General features: G+C 40.1%; 1 long non-coding RNA gene across 3 annotated transcripts in view; it reads right to left on the reverse strand.

Annotated features, from left to right (window-relative positions):
* The window catches only part of LOC150063581 (uncharacterized), a 63,247-nt gene extending 55,453 nt beyond the window's left edge, over positions 1-7,794 (reverse strand). The window contains exon 1 of one of the 3 annotated variants that reach the window (XR_016535557.1): positions 6,837-7,794. This is a non-coding gene — a long non-coding RNA (uncharacterized LOC150063581). Of the gene's footprint in view, positions 1-6,832 lie in introns of all 3 variants that reach the window. The other 2 variants (XR_016535558.1, XR_016535559.1) reach the window with 2 other exon arrangements.
* Positions 7,795-17,093: the final 9,299 nt, after the last annotated feature.

Below are 17,093 nucleotides of genomic sequence, written 5' to 3' on the forward strand. Positions count from 1 at the left end.
TCTAGACCAGAATTGGCCCAAAATAGAATTTCCCTGAGATCTAGGAGAAAAAACTACAGCTACTTCTACTCTTACTGCTACTTCTCTCAAAAGCCACTGATCTCTTCCTAAGTCAGACACAGACACTGGCCTTTCCTAAATATTGAATGTGCTGGCACACAAGAGCTCCAGTCTCGTCACCAGATGCTTGCAAAAGAAGGGGCATTAAATATTTCTTGATTGACCAAGGAGTTACAATTAGCAATCTATAATATGGCAGTAAATGATTAAAGGTCCTCTTATAGCTGTGATATGGTTTGTGTATTAGCAATGTTTTAATTATACAGAATTACATAAATCTTTGCACATACCAGATAGTCTAACTTATTTAAAGAAAAAATATTTTACACTAAATTTAGTTATTTAAATACAAAGAATTTAAGTAAATTGAGACTAGAATGTCTAAGCAAAACAGGCTAAGAAAATCCAACTCTGACTCATTACTTATCAAATTATTACTTAGCAATTACATTCATTCTTCCTGTAAATTGTTAGATGCTTACATTATTAGAAGCCAGGCAAAGTCCTCAACTTCAGAACCAGTTACCAACCAGAATCCTAACAAGCTCAAATACTGTAATTACCTCCATATTAGTATCATTCCAATACAACTACATAAACTGACTAGCCACAAAGTAATATAGGAGGAAATATTAAAGAAAACAAGAAATATAATTGCTAGCTCATTTTGTAGATAACAAAATAAGCTTTGGTGTGCTACTCACTTGTTAGTTTACAGTCACCTCTGGCAATGTGATCCGGTATGGCTGACTGTTTCCACAGAGATAACCCCCAAACCTTTTCTCTAACACTGCATTTTCCAGCAGTCATTATCCTGGTGCAGCACTGTGTTCATCTGTGTATGGCTACTGTTTAAGGAACTCAGTTTTGGAGGCAATCCTCTGAGCCCTTTAAAATTTCTGTTGCTTTAGGCCTCCTGCACCCTCTGGCATGAATAAGCACAGGTTCTGGGAATGGCATGTGCCAAATGTGGACCCTGTAGGATTCTGGGTGATTGAGAAGTTTTCAAGGTCATACATCAGGAACATCAACACTCAAAACTAAACTGAAGTTAATTATGTATTCTAACATCAAGTGATAGTCTCTCCCTCCCACAAATCCTATCAGACAACTACGGAATAAGGTCTGTGTCTGACCCTCTTTTATTTTCCCTAAGCATGAAATGCACTTAGTATTTGTCATCAATGAATGTTGACCAAATAGATGCTGAATGAGGTTAGCTGAGCTGTTGCCGTCTATCAATTTCATACAAGTCACTAACAATGTAGACCTGGGCTCAAGTCCCATAGCCCCTACATTTCTGACCTTACAAAAAAGTCTTCAGGATTTCATCTACAGTGTAGAACATGAAAATAAAAGCCTGGAAGCTGCTGGCCCACTATTCTACTACTTAACTGGCCTTCCCTCTTTGAGGAATGCATGGACTCTGTCTACTGTAGTTAAGTGGACAATCCCAGTCACACACTGTGAGATGACAATTAGAGAATATATAAAGTTGCATAAAAACTGAGCACACTGGGTGCTGGTAGCTCACACCTATAATCCTAGCTACTCAGGAGGCTGAGATCTGAGGATCCAGTAGTTCAAAGCCAGCCCAGGGAACTAAAGTCCATGAGACTCTTATCTCCACTTAACCACCAGAAAAACTGGAAGTGGGGCTGTGGCTCAAGGGGTAGGGCAAGGGAACAGTGCCCAGGCCCAGAGTTCAAGTCCCATGACCAACCAAAACAAAAAACAAAACAAAACAAAAAACAGAGAGCACCTGTCAGGTCTGTAGAGAAGGCTTAATCTGAATTAAATGATGTGAAGACATATACTGCTTTGTCTTGTCTGCAGTAAAAATCCTCTTTGGTGCTTTGTGGAAAGTAAAGACCTGAGAGTTGTCCCAATAGAGCATATTTCACTACCATGGTTCAAATTCTCCTTATTTGGACTAAATCTTGAATACAAGAATATAGTTGGACTAAATCTTGAATACAAGAATATAGTAGTACTTAACTATCATTATAAGTCTAAAATATTGAAATGGCTCTCCTGAGTCCTCCTAACTTTCCTTCTTCATAACTACTAAGTACTTGAAGTCAGAGGTTTTTTTTCCCCAGTCCTGGGGCTTGAACAGAGCATCTTTGCATTCTTGGACATTTTTTGCTCAACGCTAATGCCCTGCCACTTCAGCCACAGTGCTACTTCCAGCATTTTCTGTCTATGTAGTACTGAGGAATCGAACCTAGGACTTTGAGTATGCTAGGCAAGCATTCTACTAGTAGGCCAAACTCCTGGCCTCAGCTTTTTTTTTCATATATTTTTATTGTAATTAATAGAAGGGTTACATTATATTCACCAGATAGAAGGTGCATTACTTCACAAACATTGATACCCTTTCTCATGTTTTGGTCCCTATTTCCCTCCCCCCCCCACATTTTACCTTGTTATCTGATATATTGTATATATGTTTATTTGGTTACTTGAAATAGGATAGGATAGGGAAGGGGGGAAAACAAGATGAGCAGCTTTTTTTAAAAAATTTTGTTTGGTTTTGTGCCTATCCTGGAGCTTGAACTCAGGGCCTGGGAGCTGCCCCTAAGCAATTCTGCACAAGGCAAGCACCCAACCACTTAAGCTATAGATCTACTTCAAGCTTTTTGGAGAGGGTTTGGGGATTAACTGGAGCTAAGAATCTCATGAACTTTCTTTCCCAGACTGGCTGTAAACCAAGATCCTCAGATCTTAGCCTGGTTTTTTTAGGTACTTCATCTCCACTATTCTCTGAGCTTGCTTTTCCTCCCCTCATACTCTGAGGTAAAGAAACGATTGCATTTCTTCCAGGTGAAAAGCTTTCTCCACAGCTGCTGGACCCACCACCTAACTACTTAGGCAGTCCTCTTGAGAACTTCTCCTCTGCTTGAGCATAATCCCAGCCTTACTCTGTTCTGTTTAGCCTGGATTATCACTTTTTTTTGAAAGTCAGTTTTTCTACAACTCTGCCCAGAATCACTCACTGGACTCAGTGAGAGTCACACAAATATTCCTTGCTATACCTTGAGCATTGTTTCGTCCTTTACATTTGGATAACAGTATGTGATCATTGGATTACCTTAACCTGAGACAGGGACCTTTGTTGATAACTTTTTCAGGTTGAGAACATTTTTCACCAGAAGCACTAACTAGCTGTTTTGAAACTTCAATGCTTTTTGTACAAGAGAACTGTTTTTTGTTTTGTTTTGTTTTGCCAGTCCTGGCCAGTCAGGGCCTGAGCCCTGTCCTTGGACTTTCTCAATGCTAGATAGAGCTCTACCACTTGAGCCTCAGCACCACCTCTGGCTTTTTTCTATGTATGTGGTACCAAGGAATCGAACCCAAGTCTTCGTGCATGCTAGGCAAGCACTCTATCACTAGCCCAAACTCCTGGCCCAAGAGAACTATTTTAAATCAGAGGAGATTCTGTGCTTGCTGGTCACTTAGAAGTTCAGACTTTAACAAACCGCCAATGGTGGTTGTAAGAGTTTTAATCTTATCTTAGGTAATGAAAGTGGAGAGAAAACACATATCTCCCCCCATCTGCTATTAAGTGCCTGCAGGAAAGATCTAAGGAAGTCCTCAGACTTAGCTGCTCTTTGTTCTCATTACCATAGAATGTAATCTGACCTGCTGTGATGGACCCAGAGAACCACTTATCCTTTTCCAAGGCATCCACTGCAAGACTGAACCTGGCTGCTGCTCTTCTTTCTTTAAACTCACTCCAAAAAGGGCTTTGGAGAATAACTTTCTAAAGTCAAAGCAGACTTCAGACTTTGAGACTCCTCAACAACCAGTCACAGGATGCAAATAAAAGTTTACATCAAGCTGTACCCTCAAAGAGTTTCAAGCACTGCAGAGAACAAAGATGCAGAGATAAGGTCAACTTCAAAACCACACCAAACTCAGAGTTCTAAATGCTAGAAATAACTGCTCTGAATGACATGGGTTATGGTCTCAGGATCACCCACCCAAACAAACTTTGACACAACACACTCATAATGTAGCTCTTAAAAAAATCACTGGCCACAAGAAAGAGGTTTCAAGGATCCAGAAATACAGAAGAATATTCATAGACTCAAAAAAGAACAACACTTTCTCATGGCAAATTCAGATTGTAGTCTTTGGCTTCAAATACTATGTAGTCAGATTGAATAATGTTTGAGTTTTAGGAGATCCTTAAAATGACTGGTCATATATACATATAAATATACATATATATATATTTCAATTTTCCTACTGTGCTAACTTACAAAAAAAAGAAAGAAGGAAATAAAAGTTTCCTTTAGAAACCTAGCTTAGCAATCTATCAGCTTAGTTTTGAAACTATGCCAAATCCAACACACAGACGACATAAACAACTGTATGAGGGCTCAAAGTGTGGCTCAAGTGAAACAGCACCTGCCTGAAGCAGTAGGCCCTGAGTTCAAACACTGATACCCCAATAAATAAATAAATAAATAAATAAATAAATAAACAAACAAAAAGGCCTGTACAAGCTGAATTAATTATATAGCCTGTTCCATGGGATTACATGCTAAATAAGTTAACGGTTTTAACAATGCGAAGAGCCTCATATATTTGCTGAATACCAAACTTAAAAAGCAAGCTGGGTCTTTCCATTTCCTAACAAATGGGGCAATGTTGTTCTTTCTGACAGCAGCATAGAATTCCATTGTGTACAAATACCATAACTTGTTGATCCACTCATCAACTGAGGGGCATCTGGGTTGGTTCCGTATCTTTGCTATGGTAAATAGTGCTGCAATGAACATTGTGTAAGCCAGACTCAAAGGAACTTAGGCTCAATGGTTTCCCTCATTTGTCATAATCAGTAGAAACCTTGGGCTCTCCTAGCAGAGATTTGCAATAGAGCAAAACCTTGATACATAAGGCCATATAGTATGATGCTAACTGAAAGGACCTCTAGAATATAGAAACAAAAGCCATATAATGAATGATTGTTGTCCTTAATGTACTAGGTTATCTCTCATCTCTTTTGCTGTCCCTTGGTTATCTCATATTGTTACAGTATCTCACTTTGTTACCTGATATATCGGATATATTTGTATTTGGTTATTTGAAATTGGATAGGGAAGGGGGAGAAACAAGATGAGGGGTAAGGGTCGGGGGAGGAGGAAAATGGGGATCAAGACATGTGAAAGGGTATCAATGTATGTGAATTAGTGCACCTTCTATCTGGCAAATATAATGTAACCTTTCTATTAATTACAATAAAAAATATATGAAAAAAAAAGCAAGCTGGGTGTGGTGGTTTGTAATCCTAGCTACTGAAGAGACTGAGATCTGAGGATCGCGGATGGCAGTTCAAAGCCAGCCTGGGCACAAAAGAATGTGAGAGGGCCGGGAGTTTGGCCTAGTGGTAGAGTGCTTGCCTAGCATGCACGAAGACCCGGGTTCGATTCCTTGGTACCACATACTTAGAAAAGCCTAGAAGTGGTGCTGAGGCTCTAGTGGTAGAGTTCTAGCTTTGAGAAAAATCCAAGGACAGTCCTCAGGCCCTGAGTTTAAGCCCAGGACTGGCAAAAAAAAAAAAAAAAAGAATATGAGACTCTTATCTCCTTTTATCACTAGAAAAGGGGAAATGGCACTGTGGCTCAAGGGGTAGGGCAGCAGCCTTGAGTTGAAGAATTCAGGGATAGACCCCAGGCCTAGAGTTCAAGCCCCATGACCCACCAAAAGAAATAAGGGAGAATTAAGGAAGCGGTGACACTGATAAAGAAGCACTGTTCTCATAAGTAAGCCAAGCCAGGAATTAATCTGCTCCCTACCCCTACACAGCTCTTTCTCAATCTCAACAATGGCTCCCCAACCATTCACTACATTTTTTTCAATACCTCTGACCAAACTATGTTGCCCTCTTGTATAGTGATCTGCTTGAAAGTCTGTGAAGGTGTTCTCCATTCCTTGCACTTTCTTCAGAGCTGCTAATCTTAACATCTACCACAAACATCAGCAGCACATTTCTTAGCTTCTGAAGAGGAAACCTGCACGTTTCCTTCCTTAAGATTTCTAGGCTCTTCCTCTTGCTCCCCACCACCTTTGGGAACATGCTTTTCTTGGATTTCTCCTCCTTCCACTGCTTTTACAAGTATGTAAGTGTGCTTACACTAATTTATACTAAAAATAGAGACCATCCCTGCACTTTTTTTTTTTTTTTTGCCAGTCCTGGGGCTTGAGCTCAGGGCCTGAGCACTGTCCTTGGACCTTCTCAAGGCTAGCACTCTACCACTTGAGTCACAGCACCACTTCTGGCTTTTTTTTTCTATGTATGTGGTACTGAAGAATTGAACCCAGGTCTTCGTGCATGCTAGACAAGTACTCTACCTCTAAGCCAAACTCCCAGCCTCCATCCCTGCACCTATTGCCTGCAATCTAAACTCCTGTTTTAAATTCATTTAAAAAAAAGTTGCCTAAACCAGGTATGTGTGGCTCACACTTGTAATAGCTATTCAGGATGTTGACAGCTGAGGATCACATTAGAAGCCAGCCTGAGCAAGAAAAGTCCATAAGACTCATCTCTTAATTACCACAAAAACAACAACCAAAAAATGGAGACTCAAGTGGCAGAAGACTAGCCTTGAGCACAAAAGCTCAGGAAGACTGGCAAAGGCCCTGAGTTCAAGGTCCAGAATTGGCATATGCAAATACACACACACACACACACACACACACACACACACACACACACACACACACACAAAGATTGCTTATACTTGTATCTACTCATTTATACCCACTGCACATCGCCGTTGAAATCAAGTTCTTAAAACCACTATGCTCATTTTTCTCACAGAAATAGCCTCTGACTCGAACTCAATAGTCTCATTTTACTCCTCATCCCGTGCATCTGGTGTTACTGACTACCTCCCTTATGAACCATTCTGGAACATTTCTTTCCCCAAGAATGCTCTTAGAATGTTGGGAGTGTCCCAGAACTCTTTGTGTTGGCCCTCTTCTTTTTCATTCAGTGAGCTCTCCTTGGGTCAACCAATGTCTAGAGTTAACAAGAGAGGGGAAAAAAAAACCCACTTTCTATGTTTTTGACCCTCACACTATTACATGTCATTCCTACAGTCAGTTTGTACAGAAATTCCACCTCCTAAAATCAGTCTAAACTTTGTCTTCTGTCTACACAGCTACCATCAATTCTGTAATATAGCCCTTTGTCTTCTCTTATCTGGATCTATTGAGTTTACCTCCCACTGATTCTGTTCTCATTTGTTTTTACCCTCCATCCTTTTTTCCACACTGTCTTCAGATATTTTTCTAAAATGTGACTCTATGCCTTTCCTCCAGGGCTTCCGCGCAGCCAATCTGGCAAAGACCATTGTCTGGCATTGTGCAGATACCCTTTCCAACTTCATTCCTGCCCCTTTCTTTCTCACTTCCCACCTTCTATGAGTCAGGGCTACATCTCAGCTCCTAAAACATAAAACTTCCCATTCCTAGAGTTTAGAATAAGGTGCCATAAATGATAAACATCTCAGGCAGCTTATATGTGACAGTACAATGTTTACCACACAGTATTATACTCGCCTGTTTCTTGCTCCTAGGCCATCACTAAAACCTACTCTACACTGCACTATCATCAGCCTCAAATGCTGAACACCTCAGGCTAGGGTAGTTTCTTGCTCCAAGACCTCAACTCTCAATGCTCAGAAACTCAACTGCCACATTGATGGACTGGTGTAAGTACCTTAAATGACTTGGGGGAAAGCAATCATTCAAGTAACGTATTAAAATGAATAAAGGAAAGTCATGAATGTGTGTGATGTAGCCCTTTCTTCTAAGGAGTTACTAGTGGAAAAGAAAACAGTAAAGACAAACTGACCTTAGTAACAAGTTGAAGCCTAGTCAGAATAATTACCAAGACAATTCTACATTGTCTTGGCATGGAAGAAAACAATTTTCCTGGCAAGTCTAGGACCCTAAGTATGTTACAACTGATCAAAGAAGCTTCTAGATCTGATAGAATCCCAAAGAGAATGTACCAGAAAAGAGGGAGGGATAGAAGAAGCAGAGACAAGAAAATGACAAGTGCTTTAATTTAACCAGATTAAAATTTGTCACCTGGCCACATTCAAATGTTAAAATTCATGACAGAATCTTTGCAAACATCTAAATTTTCAGTTTTGAAAATGAACTACATAGCAATCTCCTGAAACAAACATTTTAATCCCTTTTTTCTCTCATACCACAAACATAGAAAACAGCTTAATAGCTATGTAATGAACTCTAAGGAACTGCCTGGCATTACTGACAGGTTAATGCCTGTGCCCTCTTTTCATATCCCTCTTCAGAGTCACTGGGTGTGCTATCTATGCCTACATCCCTCTTTCCGTTTTGCCTTTCCCTCTTGCATTCTGACCCTTCTATCTCTTCCCTGCTTCTTTCTTCTGCATCATCTAAAAGCTTAGATGCAAGAGGTGAAGGAAAGGAAAATAAGTGATCACTCATGTGGTGAATGGTACCCAGAGGGAAGGGAAAGAAGGGGAGGGAGGGAGTTTAGCTACATAGCAGTAAGGGAACTGAACAGATACGAAGATTCGCTGGAAACAAAGGAGGTAAAGATCTCTTAATTCTCTCAGCCTGGGATGCTTGATGCTGCTACAGGGAAGCAAGCAAATACGAGAGCTCAATATCCAGAAGATGAATGGCATGCCAGCCACTCATCCTCCCACCTTAAGCACTTTTTAAAAACTTAATCATTGAATTAAATGTTATAATCCAATTTCCAAAATTGTTCTACTCTACTTAAACTGCTGTCACCTATAATAACCTTGCAGGCAAATGTATTCATTTCAAACATTCTTTTCAAATTCTGAAACATTTGAAGGTTTTGATCACCTTACTTTTTTTGTTCCTGCCAGGAACACAGCTGGCTCTAATGTTACAGATTTGCCTCCCTTCCCTAATCAGACTCCAAAAAAAATCACAGCTTCTCCTAAAGGTCTGTTACTCTGAACATACTCAGCCCTAACCATCACTGCTGGGGCACCAGTGACTCACGCCTGTAATCCTAGCTACTCAAGAGGTTGAAATTTGAGGATCAAAGTTTGCCAACTAGAGCAGATAAGTTTCCTGAGACTCTTACCTCCAATAAACTACTCAAAGGTGCCAGAAGTGGCACTGTGGATCAAGTGATACAGCAATAGCCTTGATCACAAAGAGGTTCAGGGAGAGTGGAAAAGGCTTACTTACTATGACATTTTTTTGTGACTCAGAAAATTATGGAGTTTGACTAAGTAACATTGTTTTCAGGTGCAGAGTCAAAAAAACCTCCCCATGATAAACAAAAGACAACAGACAATAAATATCTGCAGCATATGACAAGTACATTTAAACAAAACTCTTAAAATTAGATTACAGAAAATATACTGAAGTACCTTGAATTAAAAATTCTAGTACTGGGCCGGGAGTTTGGCCTAGTGGTTAAAGTGCTTGCCTAGCATGCATGAAGACCTGGATTCGATTCCTCTGTACCACATACATAGAAAAAAGCCAGAAGTGGTGCTGAGGCTCAAGTGGTAGAGCTCTAGCCTTGAGAAAGTCCAAGGACAGTGCTCAGGCCCTGAGCTCAAGCCCAAGACCGGCAAAAAAAAACAAAAAAACAAAAAAAAAACTCTAGTACTGTCAAAATCATATCATATGAAAACGAATAACTCATCAGAAAAATGGGTAAAGATATGAACAAATACACATATGTATTTGTATATGCAAATATATGCACATTTAAACATATAAAAAGATGTCTAATTTAATTCATCACACAAGAAACACAAAACTGTACTTAGGTGATATTTCTCAACCATCAAGATTGGGAAAAATTGAGAAGCTGTTGGCCAGACTAATGAAAACCATTCTTATTCAGAGCTTCTTAAGTGAAATGGTTAATTCTAAGGTAGAAGAAGAAAGATTAGAAGGAGCACAAAAAAGTAAGAATGTGTTCCAAGAATGGTAGTGGTAAGTACAGTAGCCCATACCTATAATTCCAGTGCTTAGGAGGCAGAGGTAGGAAGAACTGAGGCAGCCTAAACTACATCACAGGGAGTCTGCCTAACAAGTCTTTCATCGGAAAAATGTGAGACAATTCAAATACCAAAAATATTATAATTTATTGAAAATAGTACAAAAATCCATGACTCTACACATAAGAGGTAAGAGCAAGTTTGGGGGTTTGGGGGGGTAGGGCAGGTTCTGGCACTTGAACTCTGGGCCTGTGCATTGTCCTTAAGGCCCTTTTGCTCAAGGCTAGTGCTCTACCACTTGAGCCACAGACACTTTCAGCTCATTCTGTGATTAATTGGGGATAAAAATCTCATGGACTTTCCCGACTTTCCTACCCTGGGGCTGGGTTTGAACTGCAATCTTCAGATGTGTCTACAGGTATGAGCCATCAATGCCAGCTAGGAACCTCTTCTTTGGAGAAGAAAGCCAACTAGTAACAAAAGGAATTATGACATTCTTTTAAATCACAAGGCAACCATGGTAAGAATAATTCATCCAGATAATGAGTACCCATAGATTCTAAAGCCTAGGAGCAAAAGTTTGATGAGTAACTGCATAATAATGAAATCTAAAACTCCATTCCACGAGGTAGTTTTCATTTGAACATGAGAAGCCAGTAACTTCAGAAACCTGGCCTTAACTAAGAAATGAAGTTGACTTTGGCAGTGGCAAACCATCTACACAGATATGGCGTGCCTTCATATAATCCACTGAGGAAAGCACAGTCCCATCCTTTCAGCAAGCCTACGATGGACGACAGAACATCTTCTAATGTGAGGTCAGCCTCATTCAGTCTTCCGGTCACCTTCAACTCTGAGTATACAAATAAAGTGAAATTTCTTCACTCATGGAATCACACCTAGGACTCCTGATGAAGCTGCAGAGTTCCAATTCTCCTGCTGCCTGCCTAAGCAATCAGGCTTCTCCCAGACATGGTTGAAATGTTAACTTTCCAAAGTATCTATTAAAAGCAGATCATCTGTCTTCATTAAATATGGGACACTTAATGGATACTGAGAGTAATTCAACACTCATAGATGAAACTGTAGCCTTCAGGAGAAGAGACACCAAGAATCAATAACTTTGTGCCAATAATATGAAAACAGAATATAAACTGTAGCTAACTCCATGTTTTCTTCATCCATGGATTCAACCGACCACATTGAAATACTTGGGGAAAAGTTGTTACTTGTATTGACATGTTCAGGTTTCTATATGTCAACAATACAGTACAGTAACCTCTCACCGTAACATTTGCAATGATTGTAAATAATCTGGAGATGATTATGGTACATGGGAGGATATACATAGGATATTTTCAAATACTAGGCCATGGTATAGAGCATACTTGAACATCTGTGGTATGGTGAACTTTAGAAGAGACAACTGAAATTAGGTGTGTTGTACATTCTTTAAAATGATTTGTTTTTGTGCATTTTGAGATATGTGATAAAATAGTTAAAAGTTAATTTTGGAGTTAGCTTGAACTCAGGACCTAGGTTCTGTCCTTGAGCTTTTTTTGCTCAAGGCTAGCACTCTACCACTTTGAGCCACAAATCCACTTCTAATTTTCTGATGGTTAATTGGAGAAGAGTTTCATGCCTGGGCTAGCTTTGAACCGCAGTCATCAGATCTCGGCCTTCTAAGTAGCTAGGACAACAGGTATGAGCCACTGGCACTTGGCCAGATGCTATTTTTAAGGGTTAACCTGTTACTAGTTTGGAGGAAATATGGGCAGTTTAGGATTCCATAGGCCATGGTTCCAAGGAATGGGAAAGAGCCAAAAGGAAAGGAAGACAAAAAAGAAGCCACTAAGGAATACTCAAAGAAAACCCCACTAAGCAACAGAGCAAGGCTGCCATAGAGAGAAAAGCAGTGAACAGCAGGGTGGGGGACTGGCCTCTAGGCCAAGGCCACAATGTCCCTACTTCTGGAGATGTGCTATGAGTTTTTGTTTTTCTTTAATTTTGTACAGAAAGTGTACTCAGAGGGCCAGGAGTGTGGCCTAATGGTAGCATGCTCACCTGGCCTGCATGAAGCCCTGGGTTCAATTCCTTTGGTTCAATTCCCTGGAACCACATATACAGAAAAAGCCGGAAGTGGCTCAAGAGGCAGAGTGCTAACCTTGAGCAAAAAGTTTCCAAGGATAGTGCCCAGGCCCTGAGTTCAAGTCCCAGGACTGGAAAAAAAAGTGTACCCAGAGGAAACATATTATACACACCTTTTTAAAGACTCCTGTTAAAGATTACAAACATAGCTCACAATTCAAAAACCAATTTACCTGCCAAATCCCAAACCCTACAAGTTCCCTGTGAGTATTTTGCACATAGCCTAGGTCTCTTATTCCCAAAGAGCACAATGAGAGGAAAATAGGCTCGGCAAGTAATAGGTACACTTGTACCAGTGTAAGTCTATGCTTGAAAACAAGTGGTGTCCTCCAACAACAACAGAGAAGTCAAAACATAGGCATTTCCAGCCGCCTCTCAGGATGCCAGTGTGGCTATCCTCAAGAATGTTGGTCTGCTTTCTGGGTTAAGAGGCTGGAACCACTTGGACACAGAGGAGCTTTAGCTGTCATGTCACTACCCTATTACATACAGAAGAGCAGACACTCCAAAGTTATCCCTCAGTAGTACTTTAAAACAGTTTAGAGGGCTGGGGATGTGACTTAGTGGTAGAATGCGTGACTAGCATGAATGAAGCCTGAGGTTCAGTTCCTTAGTACCACTTACAGAAAAAAAGCTGGGAATGGTGCTGTAGCTCAAGTGGTAGAGTGCTAGCTATGAGCAAAGGAAGCTCAGGGACAGTGCCCAGACCCTGATTGCAAGCCCCAAAACTGGCAAAAAAAAAAAAAAAAAGAGAGACCAGTTTAGAGCAATTCTGATAGCAAATGACTGGGGGGGGGGGGGGAGAGGGTGCTAGAGATGAAACCTAGGGCCTCATTTATACTAGGCACATGCTCTACCACTGAGCCCTACCCCAGCCCTGATCATTTTGGGAAAGAAAAACTGTACATGTACATATGTTTATATATGTCTTGAACAATGCACATACATATATATATATGTTATGTGTGTACACTGAAATCATCTGCAGATGATACGGAAAAACTAAATAGATTGATTCATTAAGCCTATCAAATTCTTGAAGCAAACTGCTTGTTAGGAAGCAGCAAAGATAAATGGTACACACAAACACCTCTGTTCCTTTCCCAGAATTAAATAAGTAACAGAAGAAATCTCAATTTAGGATTATTTGAATTTACTTAATTGGCAGCTATAGACACTGGCTAAGTCTCACTATGTAGCTTAGGCTGGTCTCAAACTCTTGATCCCAACTGCTGGGATCACACATGAGCCTTACCACGTCTGGCCTAGAACCCTTTATGGAAGGCAAAGATTTTAGTATCTTTCTCTATCAAATCACAGATTCAAGTAAACACATAGCACAGTAACTTCCTATGATATAAAAGGCATAAGCTATAAATTTCAAGGATAAAATCCACAGAGGGGCCTTTTCAAAAAGTTCCATTTGTGGACTGGAAGTTTGGCCTAGTGGTAGAGTGCTTGCCTAGCATGCATGCAGACTCGGGTTCCATTCCTTGGTACCACACACAGAGAAAAAAAAAAGGAAGAAGTGGTGCTGAGGCTCAAGAGATAGAGCTCTAGCCTTGAGAAAGTCCAAGGACAGTGCTCAGGCCCTGAGCTCAAGCGTCCTGGCAAAAAAAAAAGTTCCACTAACTACTTTCATTTTCAGACAAAATATAGTACAGAGGTGGGGCAGCTATCAAAACTTGTGATGGAGTCTATGCAAAATATAAAAATTTGAGAAGATAAAAAAGGCAAAAGCTAAAAGACTATAAATGACACTATGGGTAGAAGTAATTACATGCTCTTAGCAGAGCAATAATTAAACTCTGTGAACAAAAAGAGACAACCAAACAAAACCCAGACCAAAATTAAAAACAAAACAAAACAAGGACAACATATGCAAGGCAGAAAGGAAAACAATCATCAATGGCCTTGACAAGACAGTTCACATAATAAGAGTCACGCTGTGATAAAATTCCCCTTGAAGTAGGATTCAAGCATTCAAGGTCATAGGCCATGTACAAATGCACAAGAGAAAAATCTGAGGTGGCATTTTTTTTTCATGAGATATAGAAGAATTTTCAGAAGCTCCCCTAGTAGTTTAAATCCCATCACTGAAAGACTGTGTTTAGCAGCTGGCTCCTTCTGGGAGAAGAAACCCTGCAAAGTCTTCCAAATGCTTGCAGGCAATCTTTCCCAACTGCAGGATTTAAGTCAAATTGCCAGGACTCAGTTAATGGTACAGGATGCAGAAGGGTACTCTTTTCACCCACCCTAACTCCAGAAAGAGAAGAGTCAGCCACACTGCACACAGTCTAATTTAAGGATCCTGGATGGCTCTGTACACTGAGACCCACTCCCTTATCGGGCATATTACAAAAAACAAACCACTTCTATGACAGCCTACAGCCTCACTACCCTGACAATGAACAGCTGAGCATCTGAGTGCCAAAATATCTTTTACCATCAAAGTCTCAAACTCTGAGGAGCACAGATGGCACTCTCCCAACTTCCCATAGCTACCTTACCCTAGTGGAAAGACTGAAACCCACAGCACAGTATCCAAGCAGCCATTAATCACTGTTAAGGTGATTAACATTAGCTACCTCACTATCCATTCCACCAAACCAAGGCCTGCAGTACAGAAACAGAACGAACTGAAAAAGAAAGAGGAGAACATGGAGGTGGAATTACAAAGGAATTTTACATGAGGATCTTTGGCCAACCAGCACTCAACATGAAGGCTAGCTGCTTGGAAGTGAGAAAAACAGAAACCACACAAGTTATAAGGATGGAACCAAGAGAGGTGACAAAGGAAACATATGCTCCTATTTAAATGGGGGGGGTCTTATAAAATGTTAGGAAAATATTAAGTGTCTTTAGCATCTTAACTCTCCTAAGGAAGTAGATGTGGAGTAGTGGACTCATTCCAGGAGGGACTGGGGAATGTCAGCCAGTAGCGCCATGACATTCAGTCACAGTGATCTCAAGACCACCAACCCTAACCCTGTCAAGTGTAAAGAAGTCAGAAATTTCACAAAGCTTATGTCATAGATATGAGTCAAGGAATCACTATGTTTCAATCCTTAGTCCCCCTAAAAGAAAAGGTGAAGATCTCAGTAGCAAATCTTTTCAAAGTAATAAACAGAAGAAAATCTGAAGATGTATCCATGAAATTCTAAATCAATTAACTGAATACTAAATCAACTCTTAAGATTTTAAGGTTCAACCATCTCATAAAAGCAGTTATAAAGTAGAGATTCACTAAAACTTACAGATGTGGAAAACTGCAGGTCTCTTGGCCTCAGCCCACCACTGTGGCCTGATTTGGTCCCTAATCCACAGAACCCACCTAATAATTCCTGTAAGCATAGTAGGTGCCTTTGAGAAACTTGATTTAAACAAGTTAGCAGTGATTAAAGCTACTAAAAATGTTAGCACTGTGTGAATTCTGGGAAGACACGACATAAATAATATCCAGCAATATTCATTGGATGAAATTTTAATTTATTAGAAAAATGAAGCCTGTACTACTATTATTGTCATAAATATCTTCAAAACATTTCTAAACTTAAAGCATTTCATTTTATCCTCATTCTTTACTCCTCACATACTGAAGTTTTATCTCAGAAAAGTTATAGACATCCTCATCCACTCCCAAAGTCTTGCTTTCTATCCTCCTTCAGTAAATTTACTCACATTAGAATACACCATCAAACCTTACTTCCAATTACCTCAGACCTTAGTTGATCTGCCTGTGGGCACCTCGCAGCCTTGCCTGGTTTCATTTGGAATGTTTCTAGAATACTACTTGCCTCTGTGGTACCTTAGAATCTTCTCTAGTGTTCCCACAATGCTCCCTCCCTACCCCCATATACATCCACCTCAAGAGTAGTCTGCTATGCACTCGCTAGTCTCCTTGCAGATTCTAGCCCCACAGGCCCCTTGTTTAGAAACCTCACAGCCACATTCCCACAGGCCATAAAATAGAAAAATAACCTTGTCCTAAATTCCTGGTCATCCATTATGGGCACCTACCTCCTGTCTGCAACTGTGCTCTTCAGAACACGGCTACCCTCAGAAGATATTCAAGCTAACACATTCACTAGCTACTACAGACCCAGAATCATGGAGTTTCAGCTAGGAACAAAAAAATATCTTATAAACCTATTTTAGTCTGAGACCTGTATATGCTTTATGATATTCTGTACTAGAATCTTAAAAGGCTAAAAGCTACTTGCTTAAATTTAATACAATATTAAGGAAATGGCAGGTAATCTTGTTTAATATTAAAAAATATATTCCAATAATGGGAATTTTCTAGCCAAATAAGAATATCCTATCAGAATTTTAAAAGATCTTAAGAAAATATTAAATTATCAAATTTTCACAAGAATTATAATCTGATCCATCTTAAACTTTTAGATCTTAGGATGTGGGTATAGTCTAATGGTAGACCATATGCTTAGTATGAGTGAGGTCCTAGGTCTAATTTTCAACACACACACACAGTTTCCCTCCCCCATCTCACGTGTCTCTCTTTCTCTTCTCTCTCTCTCTCTCCCCCACCCCCTTCTCAAGTCATGGGCTTGAACTCAGGGCCTGGGCTTCTTAATTTGCTCAAGGATAGCACTTAAGCCACAGGGCCAGCTTTTTCTGTTTATGTGGTACTGAGGAATTGTATCCAGGGTTTCATGCATGCTAGGCAAGCACTCTAACACTGGGCCATATTCCCAGTCCATTCATACACCTTTAACTTTGTTTACCATATTGACATTTTTAAATGATATAATGCTGGAGAAATCAAGCAATCTAAAAAGAGGGGGGAAAAAACAAAGAATCAAATAACATGGGAAGAAATTACTACGTTTACTGATTCTCAAAGTGTGGACCCCC

The sequence above is a fragment of the Megascapheus bottae genome, chromosome 5, assembly GCF_031878675.1.
Source record: "Megascapheus bottae isolate mThoBot1 chromosome 5, mThoBot2.hap1, whole genome shotgun sequence".
Classification (NCBI taxonomy): domain Eukaryota; kingdom Metazoa; phylum Chordata; class Mammalia; order Rodentia; family Geomyidae; genus Megascapheus; species Megascapheus bottae.